Source organism: Marmota monax, unplaced genomic scaffold (genome assembly GCF_021218885.2).
Source record: "Marmota monax isolate L192 unplaced genomic scaffold, Marmota_monax_Labrador192_F-V1.1 WCK01_AAM20220418_F8-fsc00014, whole genome shotgun sequence".
In the NCBI taxonomy this organism is placed as follows: domain Eukaryota; kingdom Metazoa; phylum Chordata; class Mammalia; order Rodentia; family Sciuridae; genus Marmota; species Marmota monax.
The window spans coordinates 1,904,012-1,923,544 of NW_026695222.1; the positions used below are offsets into that span (position 1 = coordinate 1,904,012).

General features: G+C 39.4%; 1 pseudogene; it reads right to left on the minus strand.

Annotated features, from left to right (window-relative positions):
- Nucleotides 1–5,833: 5,833 nt before the first annotated feature.
- LOC124085358 (histone deacetylase complex subunit SAP18-like) lies at nt 5,834–7,390 on the minus strand (annotated as a pseudogene).
- Nucleotides 7,391–19,533: the final 12,143 nt, after the last annotated feature.

Consider the following 19,533-nt stretch of genomic DNA (forward strand, 5'->3'; position numbering starts at 1 on the left):
TCTGTCTGTGGTCACCGTTCCACCTACCTGGCAGGCGCGGGGGGTGGGGGGGCGGCTCTGCCCCTCTGCACGCCGCTGGGCCTGCTCTGTGTGTGGTCACAGTTCCCTCTACTTTGCCGGCGCAGGGGGAGGGGGCGGCTCAGCCTCTCAGCAGGCCGCTGCTCCTCTTCTGCCGGTGGGTCGCAGGCCTGCCTACCTTGCAGGAGTGATTGGAAGCTCTGTCCCACCGCGGGCCACTGGGCCTTTTCTGTCGGTGGTCACCTGGCAGGCGCGGGGGGTGGGGGGTGGCTCTGCCCCTCAGCAGGCCGCTGGGCCTGCTCTGTGCGTGATCACAGTTCCCTCTACCTTGCCGGTGCAGGGGGTTAAAGTGGTTATTAACAATCAAGATGGAAGATAAAAAGTGTTGGCAAAGACCTGGAGAAAAGGACACTCTTATTCATTGTGGGTGGTATTATGAATTAGTACTGCCATTTTGGAAAATGGAGGTTCCTCAAGAAAATAAAAATTAAACTAACGCTACCTCTTTTAATGCCATACTCAGATACAGGTGTGGGGGTGTCCAAAATAAAAGGACCATTTGCAAAGTCTAGGAATCACTCCCGACTTTTATTGCTCCATTTCTCCCATGTAATAGGATCACTCCCTTCTCTGCTAAAAATGGCAAGTAGAGAATCAGCAATCACCTGCAGAGGGGAGTTAACAGAAACTTACCCTAAAGAGCATCAACATCCTTAAGCTCTCCTAGCACCTAGAATTTCACAAATGGAGATACATACATTCCTTGGGGGTATAGAAGTTGTTCTACATCTCAGAACTCTCCAACTGGAGGCATGAAGAATGCAGATAACTCAGGATATTTACTTTTTTGAGGCTCATTTTCTTCATCTGTTACATAGGACAAGCAGTATCACCAGCTTGTTCAGGGTGAGAATTAAGTAAGGTGACGCAGATAGAGGATTGGTTGAGGAACTAGATGAAAGGTTAGTAATAAAGAGAGACCCAAGAAATTTGTGGGAAAGGGTGTATAAACCAAAGTTCACTCAGCCTCTTACATAATCTAGTTAAGTTTCATGTCTTAGGGCCATTAAAAAAAAAAACAGAATATGATTAAAAGAGGATGCTTTCATAGACCAAATCACTCCTGCTCGTCATGAACACAGGTCCAGCAAAGTCTATGCAAGTGACCTGAGATCCTAGCTTTGCTTATAGAAGGACCCAAGTCAAACCATGAGGAAAGCTTTCAGCCATGAGGAGGATGTTGGCTTTTCTCTACTTTGGAACATTCTGGTTCCACTCATATCATTGCCAATTATTGTATTATTTTAAACAAAAGGGTTTTTCTATAGTGTTTCTATCATTTCTTCCCCCCAACATTTCAATTCCATCAAAATTCTAGAGACCATATTATTCAACCTAAGGAATCTGTTTTCATTGGAGAGGGGGGGGGGGAAGATATTCCAGAGAAGTTAGACATGAGTGGATCTTTTCCTCAGTAAACAAAGAAAGGTCCTTTGAAGAAAATATCTGCTCCCCTCAGGAGGCTAATTCTCATTCCCATCACCTTCTCCTTATCTCCCCATAACAGCCACCATCCGCCAAGTGTCTTCTTCTCACACATATCCTGCTCTAGGAGCCACCAGGAGAGAATGGTGTTCTGGGGAGGTGTTTGAATTGACTAAAGAATTTCCAATGTGGAACTGTAACACAGCATGTAACCGCTTCCTTTTCCTCAATTCCGATCCAAAGGTAAGATTTACTCCAGAACTGGCCAACAAGATCTTAGCTCTCACAGGCCAAAGATTCAGATGTCAGGCCTTTTTGGAAGACTTTAAGCCAAGCTTTCACTTCAGGCACACTATGATATCCTCTTCTATTTTCAGTTTGAATACTCAAAATGTATTACATTTCTTCTCTTAAATGCTTCTATTTAATTTTGAAAAGTACTGTGCATAAATATGCAATGTTACTTTCTTCTTGTAACAATGATACATAGTTTATATTTTGTGAAGAGAAGCTTAATCACAACTAATTACCAATAAATAGATCTAATGTTAAATAGATCTAATGTCCACGTGGGATTAGACTCTCCCCATCTTGAGCCCACCCAAGTTTTCAGGGGAGGTCTGTCATTAGGGAAAAAGATGTTTAGACTCCAAGGGGGTGTTATGAGCTAGGCTTTGGACCTCAGTGATTTCTATAGTAATTTCAGGATGGATTGTGCCTTCTATTTTTGGATTCACACTGGGAAGCCAATTAAATTAAAAGGCTATTCATTTCACTATATTTGTCTCCCAGGCTGCTTAAATAGAAATGCAAACGACTCCTATTGAGTGAGTTTTCTGCCTCAAAGAGAATGAGATTGTAACACCAAGCCCTGTATACATCTCAGAGCCCAATTTGCCTAAGGGGAGAAATACAAATCCCAACTCTTAGAGTTAATTATTGGCTTCTTTTGCAAATGTGAGTTGAAGCCATCCTAAATGAAGGCATAGTCAACTTTTCTGGCCATTCACAGCTCCACAGAGCAGTTTGGAGAAATGGGTCTGCATTTACTGAAATGGACAGACTGAGAAGGAGAAGAAATACTTATTTTTTTTTCCTAGCAAAATTCAGAAAAATGAGAAAACAACAGAGCCTAAATATAGCAAATACTGCTTCCTTAGTATTGCTTCTATTTACAACAGGGCCTGATCTTGCAGAGAAGATAATTCCAAGCAATCTCATAATTCCCAGCTCTAAACTCCCATTTTCAAATCCTACAAATTAGAGACAGACTGCTATCCCAATAGCTCAGACCAAAGGGCCAAAGGGTCAGTTGTGCTGACCTGCCTGTGTGAACAATTATGACAGCTCACAGAGGCTAAAGTTGTCATTGACTTAACCATTTGAGTGCCACTCTGAAGCTGTGGGTGGGTGGGGGGGTCCACCTGCCTGAGACTCTTGAGAAAGGGTCAGTGGGGAGTAAACCCTGGGGAACTGACATCACTGTCTAATACAGATGCCATGGGTTAAAAAATGTCCTTTCAAATTGGATTAATTGTTGGCTTATCTAAGAAAAGAGCTAGAAGCAATTAAAATATGCAGAGGGTTTTTCCTTAAAACATGTGGCAAATGTGACATAGGGAGGATGTTATCCGTAGACCTGCAAGTGATTTCAGTTTTGAACAGGTGAACTTCCCTGGATGAAACAGGACTTTGAAAGTAGCCTGGAGTATATAAAATCTATCTACAACAGGCTGCCATTTTGCATGTCTGGCCAGTCCAAATGGAGACTTGCCCATCATCAATGGCAGATGAAATGTGAAGCTGCCTCTAACGGCAGTGTTACTAGAGTCTCAGGGATGGAGAGGATGTAGCTGAGGATGGCTCTGTGGCCTTCGTGATGCCTTGTGGATGTAAGATCCATGCTTAGCATCTGGATGGCCATCTTAAGTGACAGCTGCCATTTAAAAAAATAAAAAATTAAGTGTCCTACCCAAGGGCGTCTCTGAGAAAGGCTCACCACTCCCTCATACCAACCCCACTCTCAACCACCATATTAGGACCCACCTGGCCCTAATCTCTGAGCCTGCTCCATACAAGTCCCGAATCCATCCCTGTTTTGCCTCTTTCCCTCTATGGAGAGATGGCCTTTGTCAGCTCTATCAAATAAACTCTCCTGTGTATCTCTGCCAGGTCTCCGTCTCTCATTTCTCGCTCACCCGTTTCCCAGTTCCTCGATTTCCTTTCAGTGGAGACTCATCTGGCAGGATGGAATAAATGGAACAAAAATGAGACAACAAGAAAATGTCTCAACGTTTACAAAAGTGCAAATCTATTTCCTAGAAAAAAAAAGGAGCCATTTAGGGAATATTGAAAATCACTTGACTTTATATTCACTTTCATGAAAGAAAAAACAAATCCTCATCTGAGGATTGCTCAACTGCGTTTTTGAAATTCACATCTATCTACAATGATTGAAAGGGAGAAGGAAAAGACAACAAAAAGAAGGGGAAGAAAGGTTGACAGAAAAGCCTAGGATGTGACCATTTTATTAACCTACCTCTCAAATTTTAGATTATTCTCTTTATTTTTTTCTCTCATAAAATAGAATAAACACAAACCTGAGGCCCAATCTTCTATCAGGCACTCTCCTTTGAAATTTATGTTGTTGCTTGGCAAATGCTCAAAATAACAAATTGAATCAAGATAAATGGGCAATTTCATATCCATTTCTACTATCCCCTAAAAATACCAAAGCCGTCGAAAAAAATAAAGATAAAAAAAAAGCAATTCAACCAACATGTACCAGAATGTTCACAGAAGCCTCAAACTGAAAACAGAACACATGCTCACCAGAAATAGAATGGATAAATTGTGGTATGTGCATACAGTGGAGTGCTAGGCAGCAAGGAGATGCATAACCTACAACTACATGAAAGTCATTTCACAAGCATATTATGTAACAATGGAGTGCAATCATCCCTCCACACCTGCAGGGGTTTAGTTCCAGGATCACCAAAATCTGTGGATGCTCAAGTCCCTTACATAATATGGCATAGTGTTTGCATATAACCTATATGCATTCTCCCATGTACTTTCCGTCATCACTAAATTACTTATAATACCTAACATAATATAAATTCTATATAATTAGTTGTTGTCCAGTATTGTTCAAGGAATAATGATTGGAAGATTCAGGCTATTTTCAGTTCAGATGCATTTCTTTTTAAAATACTTTTGATCCTCAGTTGGCTGAATCTACAGAAGCAGAACCAACTGGTTATTATATGATTCCATTTATATTATACTTCACAAAAGAGGCAACTAATCTATGATTCATGGTGATGAAAGACAGGTTAGTGGTCTTGAGTGGAGAAAAGGAACATGAGAGAAATTCTGAAGAGTTTGTCATGTTCTAGTTCTTGATTTCAATTATGGATACACTTGGTGAAAATGCATCAAGTTGTGCAACTTCAGTTTTTTGTTTGTTTGTTTGTTTTTGTTTGTTTTAACTGAGGATTGAACCCAGGAGTTCTCCACCACTGAGTTATACTCCCCAGACTCTTTTTGTTTGTTTGTTTGTTTGAGACAGGGTTGTCACTAAGTTGCCAGGATTGTCCTCAAACTCAAAATCTTTCTGCTTCAGCCTCCTGAATTGCTGGAATCACAGGCGTGCACCACTGTACATGACTCATTTGTGAGGTTTTTTCTTTCTTTCTTTCTTTTCTTTTTTTTTTTTTTGCCTGCATACATGTTGACTTCAATTAAATAGTTACTTTAAAGTATGTATGTATGTATGATACCAGCAAAGTTGTTGGGTTTTTTTGTTGTTGTGGGTTTTTTGTTTTTGTTTTTGTTTTTTGTGGTGGTGGTGGTGCTGGGGATTGAACAGGGCTTCCTGCATGCTAGGCAAGCACTCTACCAACTGCACTATTTCTCCAGCCTCACAAGCAAAGTTTGAAAGTGTTGTATATGTGCTATATTTTCACTGTGGTGGTGATTTTATGACCATATACATTCATTAAAACTCACCAGACTGTGCACTTAAAAAATCAGTGAATTTTAATAAATGTCAACTATACTTAATAAACTTGTTTTTTTAAAAATCTTAAATAGTTCAGGAAAATTCATTCTACTGTCTATATACCATGAGAAAAATTCAGAAAAAATACAGATGCATGCATTTATTTCTGAGTTTTATTTTGCAAGAGAAACAAATAAATCAATGGCTCAAATATTTAAATACATACAAATTATTGGAATATAAAGATTCTACTTATATATGCATCTTAGCATTAGCTGATGGGAATCCTGAAGCTAAAGATTCTTGTTGTAGTTCTAAGTCATAATCCTTTAAATTTCTGCCAGTGTCACTAATGTGTTCATATCAGCACATTATATGGTTGTATAGAAGAATGCTCTCAGACATAACTACAGAACCTCATTTATTACTCACACATCTAGAGCCAGCAGAAGTTGCAGGGGCATCTCTGCTGATCTCTCAGGGCATGCTCCTCTGTCTGGTGTTTGACTGACCACTGGCTGATAGAAATTGGCTTAAACTAAAAAGACAAGGACAACTTGGTGTGGTTGTGATCTTCCAAGATGGTCCTAGTGATTGTTGGTTCCTGATCTTCATTCTACTGTGTAGATTCCTCTCACATAAAATAGAGATGTCCTCTGTAACTGATCAGATATTACAAAAATAACAGTCAATCCAAGAGTTAGTCACAAAAGACACTGTAGCTACTTCCCTGCCCTCTTGAATCACCAAGTCTAATATAAGCTACATGTCATGATGTAAAGATACTTATTAAGTACTATGAAGAGCTTCACATGGCAAAAAAGAAAGGTCCCAACATCTAGCACCAACTTGCCAGGCACGTGAGTGAGCCTTCCTACAAGCAGATGCTCCAGACCCAGTCAACTTCAAATGATTGCAATCACTGAGCCAGAACCAAGCAGCTACTTTGCTGCTGAATTCTTGAATCACAGAAATCCTGAAAGGTAATAAATATATATTTTTTTGTTTTTGATGTTAAGTTTGGGGATAATTTCATAAGCAGTCATAGATAAACTAATATTCTAGACCCTTTACCATGTACCTCATCCAATAGTCTATCTTGAGTACAGTCTCATGGTAATATCAGAAATTCAAGAGAACAAGTAAAAAGTATAGTACCTTTTTTTTTTTCTTTTTGATGGTTATACACATATATTTAACAATAGTTTTACACAGAATGCTAAGAGCACTTTTCATGGTTTACAGAGGCTTGAAACATACAGACTTTCTATTAATATTCATAACCATAATACATCCAAATCTAACTCCTAAATAGATGCACTACAATTTGCTTAGAATTTAAAGCCTTAATGGCAAAAATCGGGGGAGGAAAAAGAGTATGTAAATTTATTTTACATAACTGGCTGAAAAATAAATTCTAGTAAAGAGAATTTAATATGGTCTCATATGCCCTGAAGAAGGTGGTGCCCGATTTGGAGGGGTAATTCCTAGGTCCACATAATGACCTATTTGGAACTTTTGCAACTGCAAGGTCATGACATCATCAGTCCCCTTTCAGCCAGAAATGGTGCTGCCATTTCCTTAACTCCATAGCCAGGTCTTTTAAGATCCATAAAAATAATTGCAAAATTGAAGAGTGTTTCCTTTTTTTTTTCAGCTTCTGGGTAGATCTTTTACTAAACTGATCAGTTCTTTCAGAGTTGCATCCAACTGTAAATCTGTAGCTCGCTGGAAGGTGAGTTTCCATGGGAGAATTTATCCCTTTGGTGGTTGGAACCTTTATTGGTGGTGAAGACTTGTAGCAGCAGCAGCAGCAGGCATATCTTCTCCTGACTCTTTCTTAAGTTCCTCCTGGGTAACAAAGGATTCCACTGCCATCTTCCCCCTTTGGACTGTGAGATGCTCCAATACCTTTCAGATTGCTATTTGCACCACATCTTATAAGATTCCCTTGGTCAAATGGATGACTGAGCCCAGATTCATGAGGCAGGTGTTTCACTTACTTCAAGAAGGTACTGCAAAGTTACATAGTAAATGGCACAATTAGTGGTTTTTGAATGTGTCCACAGAGTTTTTGACATTGTTCCATTTTGAAAAGTGGTAGCAATGTTCTTCTTTTCCTTGAATGTGGGCTGGACTTAGTGACTCACTTCTAATGAATAGAATATAGTAGAATATGGTGTATAACTTCCCATGATAGGTAATAGAAAGGAAAACTTCTGCCTGTTTCTCTCTCACTCTTCACTCTTCCCTCTCCCTCTCCCTCCCCTCCCTCTCTCCCTCCCTCCCTCTTTCCCTGTCTCTCCCTAATGGATTTCTTGCTCTAGGAAAGCCAGTCACTTGTCATTAGAATAGACTTGTTGAGATATCTACAAAAAGAAACTGATGCTAACTACCAAATACCATTTCCAACTTGCCAGCCATGTTGGAAAAAGACTGTTCACCCCCAGTCAAGCCTTCAGATGACTGCTGCCCCTAAGCTAAACTCACTCCTAAGCCACAGAAACCATGAGAGATAACGAAGTTTTACTATTACTATTTACTATTTATTACTATTTTACTATTTACTATTTACTAAGTCACTAAGTTATGGAATGATTTATTATGCCACCATCCATGTCAAGTACAAAATAAGATAAAGAATTGGAGTTTGTTTTGTTTTGTTTTTATAAAACACTAAGCCAGGATTTCTAATTGCAAATAATAGGACCCACTATAACCAGTTTAAGCAGAAAAGGAATACATCAAGTATTCAATAATCTCCAGGAAAGCCAGAGCATCATGCCCAGAGCAACAACAATGCCCTAAGCATATGGTACCTCTGCTTCAGTTAGGTCCTCATTACAGTTCACAACAAGAATGTTGGTGGCCAGATTCCAGAATCCCCACCATTAATGCCTTAGAAAGCCAGTAGCCTTCACCACCCCCTTCACCCAAGGATAGATTCTGTGATGCACCAGCTACATCATGCTGTCCGTTTTCAATCACAGTCTTATATAGATACAAATAATTGGATAGATCTATCTGCAATAGAGAATGGGGGGGAATGAGATGTGAGCTAAAAGAAGTATTATTAAGGCAGGGAATATCACAATCATAGCTGAATAATTAGGTAAATTGACAAATGCTCATTTCTTGTCCCCATACAAAATCATTGCATTACTAAAATATAAGTAATTGGAGAAATTATTGGTGTATCTTTCTATTTCCTGGAACTTAAATTCATAAATAAGTTTCAACTCCAAAGTATTTCCAATCAATTGCTAATGACCACCTTAGAGCTGTCTGTTAAGACAAACTGAGGTTACATCGGGGTACAGTTGAGAGAGACCTGGCTTCAGGTTGTGATGATACTATGGTCCTGCATGTTTGTGTTAAATTATAACTGCCTGCAAAAATAAACATCTCACTCAGTCTCTGTGTTTTCTTATTTCCTAGAGGGAGGATCTAAAACTTTTATAATTGTGTAAGTCAGAACTCTTCTCACTGACAGAAACCTCTTTTATCCAACTCACTGAAATGACATGCAGGCCAATCTATCTTCCCCTTGTACCACTCTCATACTTGGTAGGACCCTGACGGATAAAACAGCTGTTCTGTCCAGATCTCTCTTCACATTTCCCCTGCTAGCCTTCTGACTGCCACTGAGGGACCCCTCAGGAACAAAAGAACTCCACAGAACACAGTGTAAATACTACTGACCTGTATCATTACTATGACTGACAGCTTAGCTCCCAGGGCTTGCTTATTTGTGCTCATTTTCTCTCACTTCCCTGAAATTCAGCCAATTTGTATGAATAAATTGTGGATAAACTGTCCTTACACTTTAGCCTTTCCATTTCCCTGTTTGGAGAGTGTGATTTTCCCCCATGTGAGTCAATAATGTTTATAGTTCTTGAACTTGGCATAACTTGCTGGCTCTCAGTCACCTCACACATACCAACTTCAGCACTACGATAAGTCTACAATAAGTTGCTTCATCTTCTTCTTTGTACTAATAGCAGGAGACTTTCCTATCTGAAGATTGAATAACATAGCTATTATGTAATGGGTTTAGTGGGACAGATTCTCCCACTTTTGTCTATTCTGCTAAGTTCACTGTTTTCACTGAGTGTCCTCAACAGAAGTTGTCATAAGTCTTTCCCCGCTCTCTTCCACTTCTTCTCCTTCTCTTCTTTCTTCTCCTCTTCCTCCTCCTTCTCCTCAATCTCCTCCTTCTTTGGAAGCAGGTTAATTACTTATCATATAGAACACCCTTCTCAGAATTTAATGTGTACACAAATCACCCAGACATCTGTTCAAATGCAGATTCTGCCTCAGAAGACAGGGTCAAGGTCCACCGTTCCCATCAAGCATCCAGGGAAGACTGATCCTCCTGGTTCATGGACCACTTTTGCGTAACATGGTAGAAGACACAGTCTCACCTCCAATGGAAGGAATTCACTTGATTTTCTAGAACTCTCTTCTCACTTCTCTCCTATGGATCCTATTCCTTCATCATCCATTCCCTAGACTTGAGTGTTCAATCCTGTTCCATCTCTGATCACCACAGCACAGCCAAACCCTGCATTGCTCCCTACCTCTTCCCTCTCTGGATTTGTTCTCTCTTTGTTCTGGACACAATAGCTTTCCATTCTCCCCAGTGTGGTAAAGACTCCTTCAATGAGTCAATAATCATTGAGAACCTATCATGAACTAGACACTTTGATAGGCACCATAGATAAATCCAAAAAAAAAAACCATACCCTGATTATCCCTGTTCAAATGGAGTTTAAAATCGAAAGAGAAAGATTATTAAATAATTACTTGATAATTAGTTTTAATTGTAAAGAGTATTAGGAATGAAAATTACAGAATGCTTTGAGAGAAAATAATGGGGAAAATCTAACTAGGGTCCCTGGGTCCTTAGAGTTATCACTTCACAAAATTTTCTTTGGGTTTGCAGGAACATAACATTTTCTATGGTGAGATAGAATGTTAGAGGTTTCTATCATGAACCTCATTATCCCACATCACCTGTGCTTGGTTTTGTTACTTACCAACACATCATTAACCCAAGTAACTCATTTCTTTTATTTTAAGGAAAAGGAGCAGGGTAAGTACTATTAATACTGCAATGTCTGCTGATTAAGAAAATAGAATAGCAAAAGGCTGGTGTGAAATCTGTAGACTTTTTATTCAACTGGCCACATTTGCATTCAATCAACATGTGTATACATATGTGTGTATACTATACATATACTATTTCATATATATGATGCATCATATATGATATTATATATATCACATACATTATGTATGCACACACATTATGATACAGCTACCTATAATAGGTCCTGACAAGGATGCTCACCATCCCTTTGGCCTCTTTCCTCATTCCACAGGCTGAGACCCATAGATACCCATCATTTAAGCAACTTATTTAATGCTTGTCATATCACTAATATTTTAAAATTTTACCTTAACATATCTCTTTTTATAAACTCTCCAAAGCTTTTGAAGTTAGAAGCGAAGGAAACTCCTCTTGGTCATAAGTATGTCATAATTTTAGGCCTATTTATTAAAGGGATCTAATGTAATCTAATCGAGTGTCTTTGACATGCATCTGACTTCCCTGCTCCGTAGAAAGCCTCATAAATCCTCACACTGGGAGTCAGCTCTGAGACATTACTGTGAATGCTAATTGTACACAACATTAGTGGCGAATGGGGATGACACTGGCTTCCCAACCTACAAGTTGGTTTCATAATTCCTGGTTCACCAGCTGGGACTTTGATGGGGCATTTTACAGCATAGCCTTTGCTACTCTCGTGAAACATTATAATCACATAAAATGTTATGCTGTAGAATTGATTGTATGTAATGCAGAACCTACCCGTGGCAAGTGCGCCTTAATCACCTCTTTTCCTCGCTTCATTGCCCATTTAGGAGTCCTTAGAAGGCTTTCCTACACATGAATAGGGGTGTGGAGTTTAATCAGCCACACCTGGTAAAGACACCCTCATTTCCAATTCCAGTTCAACAACTCACCAAGTGGTATTGGGAAATTCTCTCAACTTCTGTGTCCTTTAATTCAATCAACAGGGAAAGGAGTATTTCCTTGGTGGCATTTCCCCCATTCATGTTGGGGACCCTCCAGAAGGCCTATTGCAGATGTTCAAATCAATTTCTTCACATGCTCATGAAAACTGAAGCCACAGTTTCATCACAACTACTTCACTTATTCTGAGTTCTACCTTGGTGCCAGGAAAACAGTCCCAGTTCCCAACCTTGGGGAACTAGGAGGGATGTACCTAGTTCCCCACAAATTGGAATCAATGACCCAAGTCTTATCGCTGCTTACCTCTTTGGTGCCTCTAGGTAAAGTAACTCTCTAGTGCCCCCCCTAAGTTTCCATGCTGATGTGATCCCAATGCAGACAGAGTCTACATGTTTCACTGCCCAAAGTTGAGACCTAGTTAGTGTCCTGGTGGATGGAGCAGCATGCCTAGCATGAGCACACATCAGCCAATCGATATAGTGTTGAAGGAGTTCTGCTTTGACTTAGCACCAACCTATACAGAAAATGCAAAATGAACCCACTCAAATATAATTGGATGATGTTGCTGAGGACAAGAAGTGGCTCTTCCAGCCTCTGCCAAGACTTCAGCTGGGCTGGCCTCAGGTGGCCTACATGGGTGCCCTCCCAAGGTCAAGCAGCAAGAAGGCAGTACACTGGACTAGAGGAAAGCCAAGAACATACTCAGGGTCTGATGATGCACCACTGACAGAAATTGTATCTCTGCTGTCACGAGGGTTTTCATAATTCAAAGAGACTATCTCTTTTTTAAGTGGAGGCTTTTGATTTTGGCAAATTCACAAACAGGAAAAGGTCAACCAGCTGGGGACTAAGAATCTCATTTTTTCCCTTCTTCACCAATGCAAGCCATGCTGGTGTTCTTTCAGGTCCTCAACTGCTCTAATACTACATGGTGCTACATGGTGTGGCCCCTGATGACCAAATCTGTTGCACATCCCAATCACCTTTTTAAAAATCCCAATGTCCAACTGAGCCCACACCAATTATATCTGCCTGGCTGGGAAAGAAATCCAGGCATCACAGAGTTTGGTTGTTGTTTTTGTTGCTTTTGGTTTTGTTCCTTTTGCAATACTAGGGATTCAACCCAGGGACACTCTACCACTGAGCCATATCTCCAGCTCTGATTATTTTTCATTTTTGAGACGCAGTCTCCATAAATTGCCTAGGATGGCCTCAAATGGTAATCCTCCTGCCTCAACCTTCCAAGTAGCTGGAACTACAGGTGTGAGCCATTACACCTGACTCAGGCATCAGCTTTTTACAACATTTATTGGTTTTATTTATATTTTTTTTAAGATTCTCAAATGGTTACACTGTGCAATGGTATTTAAGAATTATTGGAAAAATGGTTATGAGCACTTTCTGGGGAGTCAGACTGAAGTTTGAATCCTTGATCCACAACTTACCAGCTGTGTGATCTTGGGCAATACCCCCAGTGACCCATCTCCTCCAGCCATAACCCACCTGCCTACAGTTATCACCCAGTTAGTCCTAGTTCAAACTGGGATGGATTGATAATGTTATACCTCTCAAAATTTAATCATTTTTCCTCTGAATATTCTCTTCTTAACACAGGAGCTTTGGGGGGACATTCTGTAGCCAAACCCTAAAACCTAAGTATCTCTTTTAATCTCATATTTTTAGATGTCCTTTACTGCAACCATTGATTTTGGTGGTCTCCTTCAGAAGAATGTAAACGCCTGAGAGAAAGATCCACCCTCTCTCTAGAACAGCACCTGATGAATGAGAATGAAATAAGATGATGTGTGGGCTAGATATAATTCCTTAGTAACATGCAAAGGGGGCTCTGCTTTTAGACAGAGAACCTTTCGACAAACCACCAAAGTTTACAATGCAGACTAAAGCCTGGGGTTTATTTCGGGTGAGACATGGTGACTGGGAAGCGTCCTCAATTAAACCTTGTGCAATAAGAGCCTTGCTCATAAACAAGAGAGGTGGCCTCTCCCTGAAAATCTAGACCTGCTGAGATTCCACACCAGATAATTGCCTCATTTGAATTTTCTTATTTCATTTCAGTAAATAGTTCATATCAATTTTATTTAATTTAAAGCTCAATTATCAGTTTTCCATTTCTAAAAATTGCCATTCCACTCAAACCAGGATCCTCAGTTCTCACCCCATGTGTGGGTATGAGAGAATAATCTTCATAAGTTTTAAACTGAATGAAATACATGAGTACTATATCAAAAAAGAATTATGCCCTGTAGAGATAGCCTGGTAGAGATTAGCTACCAGAGCACTCTCTGCACATCTCAATAGGATTTGAATTTCCATTTATGTTCATCCTCCTTAAATCATCATATAGGTGTGCTCCATTTCACAAAAGATACTATAGTCTAACCTGGGAGCCCAGGTCATCCTGAGTGTGACTTGAATCACAAAGTGTCTTTCCACTACAGAGGATCCATTATATATTTCTGCAGACTACAGCTCCTGTTCCTGCACATTTCAAATCATGGTACAAAATAGTGGACAGTGAAGTAAAGCTGGGATGGAGAACTTAGAGCCACCACCAGCTGAAAATGACAAAGACTCCCCAATGTATAAATTTATGAGATTTCACCAAAATTACTAAACTACTGATGTACAATAATGCTTTGAAAACAAGTATACTAGCCATCATAATAAAAGGGCAACACAGTCGATATGGACCAGCCCCTTCTCAAGGGTTTGTAGCAGACTTGCATGAATTCATCAGTAGAAACTTAATGAGAGTGAAATAAAATTGCGGGTCCCAGAACTCAGTACAGGCTCTTCTGGCTCCACCCTCTTATACCTCCTCCACCTGCAGTGCTCACCAGTTCTTTCCTCACCTCCAGACTCAAGAACATAGAGACTCCCCAGACGTTCAGGCATCAAAGCAAGACTCCAAGAAGCTCACAGGTTGGCTCTATACCAGGCAAGCACCTTATGAACAACAGTCAGTGGAGGCTGCAAATCGAATGTGTTCTGAGTAGATAGCATGATGGTTGGCAATTGTGAGAGCATCACATTTGCTGTGGAAAATGTTCCCTGCTAACCAACATCTTGCTGTATAAAACTGCCTAGCAGATTTTAGCCAGGCAATACCATTCTTACTCATATTATTTTCCTTTGGGGGTCCAAGGTTCTGTCCCCAAGAAACCACCAAGGTATATTGCTTGATCTAAAAGTGGACCCATGATCAGAGAATAGGACTTGATCTTTCAGCTGCTTTCTGCTCTGCATGCATTTTAAAATTTTTGCTTGCATTTCCAGAATGTACTTTACTAAGCTACACTATCTGCATTTCGCCTCTTCCCTTCCCTCACCTGGCTGCTATGTGACCCCATTTCAGTCTCAGACATCTTTACCAATGCTTTCCAAATATTAATATGTACACAAATTACCTAGAAATGTTCTAAACGGCAGACTTGATTAGGTAAGTCAAATAGAGCACCCAGGAAGGACCCTGCATTTGTAACAGGTTCTAAGGGATGCGATGTTACTGATCAGGACTACACCTTCAATAGCAAATAGCTGGAGATTCTATATTCTCCCTCCCCAGATCCATCAAAATCTACTCATTGAAATGACTTGTTTGACTTTGATGGTTCAAATGAGAGCAGAATCTTGGTATGATTTCATTCTCAACTGCATTTGCCATTTTACAAGAATAAGATTGTTTTGATAAAGGAGAGCTGGTGTCCTTGTGGAATTCTGCTGCTGCATGTGGTTTGAGTGAGCCCAGGGGACATTCTCCTCAAATCATCTGAAATCCTGATCACTATCTACATCTTGAAGACCCACTTCCGTTGAGCAGTGCCCAGGCATGAAGCCAAGGCTGGAGATACATCTGTGTAGCTGAAGCATATGAAAGCAATGGCAAGAGCCCCCTGGTGATGGGACACAAGGTCTCTATCCCTCCACACACACACAAAAAAAATGTTTGGATCTGTGCTGTTGTTTATTTCTGGGTCAGGAACACTGAACAGGAAGCTACACACAGTCACTTCTCCAGGCTTACCTGACCATATATTTGTGTTTAAAACCATTTCCCTGTAGAGACATTGTCTACAGAAAAGGCAGCAGGTGGTGGGAAGTGGCTAAAACCAACCTATTGCTTTACCATTCAGGGCAGCTGATGGTGAGAGTAAAGGGGAGACTCCCTGCTCCCCCAACTAGTCTCTCCCTTGTTCTTCATAATGATCTTTTTATTTATAGCTAGGGAAAAATAATTACCTACAGCTGTGTTTCTCAATTGCCGGGCACTTAAAGCAGCACTTTTGCACACCAGGTTGCTCCTTGCTGTTCATTGCCCTGAAAGAAACAACCAATCCCTTCTCCTCAGCACCATGATTTAGAATATTCTACTCTTGAGACAACTCAGGTTATCAGTCAATATCCTTTTACACAGACCCTTCATGATTTGTCTGAGATCATTGGATTAATTTCTTTATCTCGTTGCACGATCAACCAAATGAATTTAAAAGACAAATAGCTCTCCTCTGAGTCCTTATTGAAGTTGTGAGAGACACTGGAAGAATTAGTTCAGCAGATTGCTCAGGAGCTAAAGTTCCAAACAGACTAAGATTGGAATCCTGGTCTGCAGGTTTCTTCACTTCTGTTTCCTCATCTATACAGCATGGTACTAATCCCACTTGGGGAAGGATTAAATAAATGCATGCAAAGAATTGACTCTCATGTTTGAGCAGAGGAGGTATCCATCAAATGGGAGCAACTATAAGATGGTTCGTGGTGAGGAAGGGATAAACCAAAACCACAGAATTAAAGTGGGAAGAGTCTCTGGAAGTCACCTAGGCCAGTGCAAAGGTCAGGGAACATGAGAATCACTGGGGAGCACAGATGCTGGGCTCCACCCTAAAATGATTCACCCAGGTCAGAGATAGAGCCATGAATGTGCATCTCTAACAAGTTCCCCAGGTGATGCTCTTAGTATCAATAGCTAAATCAACTCCTTTCCTGATACCAGATTCCCTCTTGTTCCTGTAGGATCACTTGGAAGCTCTGTTGGACAGTTTCTTAGAGGAGGAAGGAAGGAAATGAACCTTGCTGGGGACCCACAATGAATCATGAGATTTAAATATGTTACATTAATCTCCTAGTAACTTATAAAGTTACTTCTAGTGGTTCTTGGCTTTTGTGTGCTTGGTTTTCTTGTTTGTTTGTTGTTGTTATTGTTATTGTTATAGACGAACACAAACCTTTATTTTATTTTATTATTTTTTATTTTTATTATATATATATATATTTTATTATTATATATTATATATTATTTTATTATTATATATGTTTTATTATATATATATTTTAGTTGTAGATGGACACAACACTTTTATTTTGTTTATTTATTTTTATGTAGTGCTGAGGATCGAACCTAGTGTTTCACATGAGCTAGACAAGTGCTTTACCACTGAGCCACAACAAATTTTTTAAGATGTGGCTCAGAGGTAGAGCACTCGCTTAGCACATGTGAAGCATTGGGTTCAATCCTCAGCACCACATAAAATAAAGGTATTGTGTCTACCTACAATTAAAAAATAAATATTTAAAAAAAAAACAAATAAAGAAAAAGATGATGAAACTGAGGCTACAGATGTCTTAGGTGCCTCAGACACTAGCACACAATGAAAAATTAAAAAGAGGATTTGAACCAATCTGAGACCTGAGTTCTGATATCAATGATGTTCAAATATATCTGGGAACCCCGACCTCATGCCATTTTTACTGGGTAATTCTGAAAAACTGGATTGTATACATACACACACACACACATATGCATATATACGATGTATATATAATATGTATATAATATATATCACATATATAAGATATTATATATATTGTGCTGCTATTTGCCTATATGGATTCACTGGTATTAGTAAAGATTCATGAAGATTCAATAAAATTGAAAAGGATTTAATATAATTCAATTAGATAATTTACTTTATCTCAAGATAATTGTTAAGTGTATAGCCCCAACATATGGTTCGTGAGTTCAAATCCTGGCTCTCTTACTTTCTAACTCTGTGACTTTGGAAAAGTTCCTATTCTCTTAAACCTGTAACACAGGATTGGTATCAGTACCCTCATCAGAATGTTGTTGAGAGGAGAAACAGGTTAATACACATACAGAGTGATCCAGCAATTTTAGTTTTCATTACATGAATCCAGAAAGGTTTTTAAGGTCTTCATATCTTTGGACTTGTAGATCTTAATAACTAAATCAGACATTTTTTCTCTCCTTATGGTGTCAATTTAGCACCTTTAGCAGTATCTTCTTTAGTCTTTGCTGGCAATTAGGGGTGATGGCTAAAAAAGGATATTAAAGACAACAGTACATTTTATCCACAGGGCCTGGGTTAAATCATCAAGGTGCTACAAAGTCACTTTGTTTTCTTGCTAAGGTGATCCCTGATTATTTTATTTTAAGGTAGAGACATGAAACTGTTCTAGTTGATGAGTCTGCCTATGTATCACCCAGCCAGGAAACTCCTAAACTGCCCAGACAGCCAGAAGATGGGAAGATAAATATCCTAATCATCAAAGGATGGGCAACTTTTTACTGTTTATCAAAATTATTTTTAATTGAAGAAATAATATAAGTGATGAGGCCAAAGAACACAGATATTATGTAAACCTCCTGCTTTAGATCAATTTTAAAAAGAAAAAAAACTCAATTCTCCTCTTATCCCTCGTTCTTCTCCTTGACAATGTGACATTTCAGCCCTACCAGCAAAAAGTGGAGTCTATTTCCTTAGCCTTTATGTGACTTATTTTGGCCAATAAGATGCACAGAAGCAATGTCATGCCAACATGGGGCCTGGGCCCAAAAGTCCTCGCAGTCTTCTTGGAGCTTTGCCATAACTTCATGAATAAGCCTAGTCTACACATGGCCCAGTCACTCCCAGTGCCCCAGATAAGTGAGTCAGATGTTCCAAAAGCAGCCTGCTATGTTCATTTCATCGTATGTTACAGACTCATGAGAGGACCCAGTCAAGATCAGCAGGGTCTCGCTCAGAACAGCAGAACTTACTCATCTGGTCCATAAATTCATAATAAATCATAATGACTCAAAATGTTTGATCCCTCTGAGTTTGGGGCTGGTTTGTTTCACATAGCAGTAAATGATATGCTCCTTACAGAAGTGATAGGAAAAAAAAATCAATTAAAAAAAACATCAATGACATCAAAAATGTTAAAAGCAGTAATAGTACTGCTTGTATAGTTCAAACTATTGAAAGTTGTTGATATTCAGCCATTTTTGACTCACAAAAAAATGGGAATTTCATATGGATCAACTTAATCTTATTAAACATGTCTCAAATGTCAGACACAGCATTTTATGTAGTTATCTCATTTAATGTTTACAACAACTTTGTGAGGTAGATACCACTGTCTGCATTTTCCAAATGAGCAAATAAATGGTAATTAAATGGTTGTTGAAAGAATGAATGAAAGAAAGGTCAACGTTTCTCATTGTCATATGTTCAATACCTGGCAAGATAAGAATTAGAGCTCAGATTGACTTTATCCTTTTGCCAATGCACTTTCCATGACAAGAAGATGGTGAGGATGACTGTCGAGCATTCACTAGGTATCATGCTGTTTTAAGACCTTTATAAGCCTTATCAAACTTAATCATCACATATACACGTGTGAGTTTGATGTGATTTATACATGGGAAAGTCAAAGTACTCCAAAGCTCAGTGATCTGGCCAAAATAATGCAAAAATAAATTTCCAGGCTAGAACTTGAACCCAGACAGGGCTGCAGGAAATTCAGTCAATGAGGCCTGGCTTCTATTATGAAACGGAGGAAGGAGACATGAACCAAAGGAGGCAATGGAATTCTTCATAAGCAGAACCCCAGTATACTTTTTGCATCTTGTAACCTGAATTTACATTTCTTAACCTATTACCCAGACTCACTGTACTAAAAATTCCTG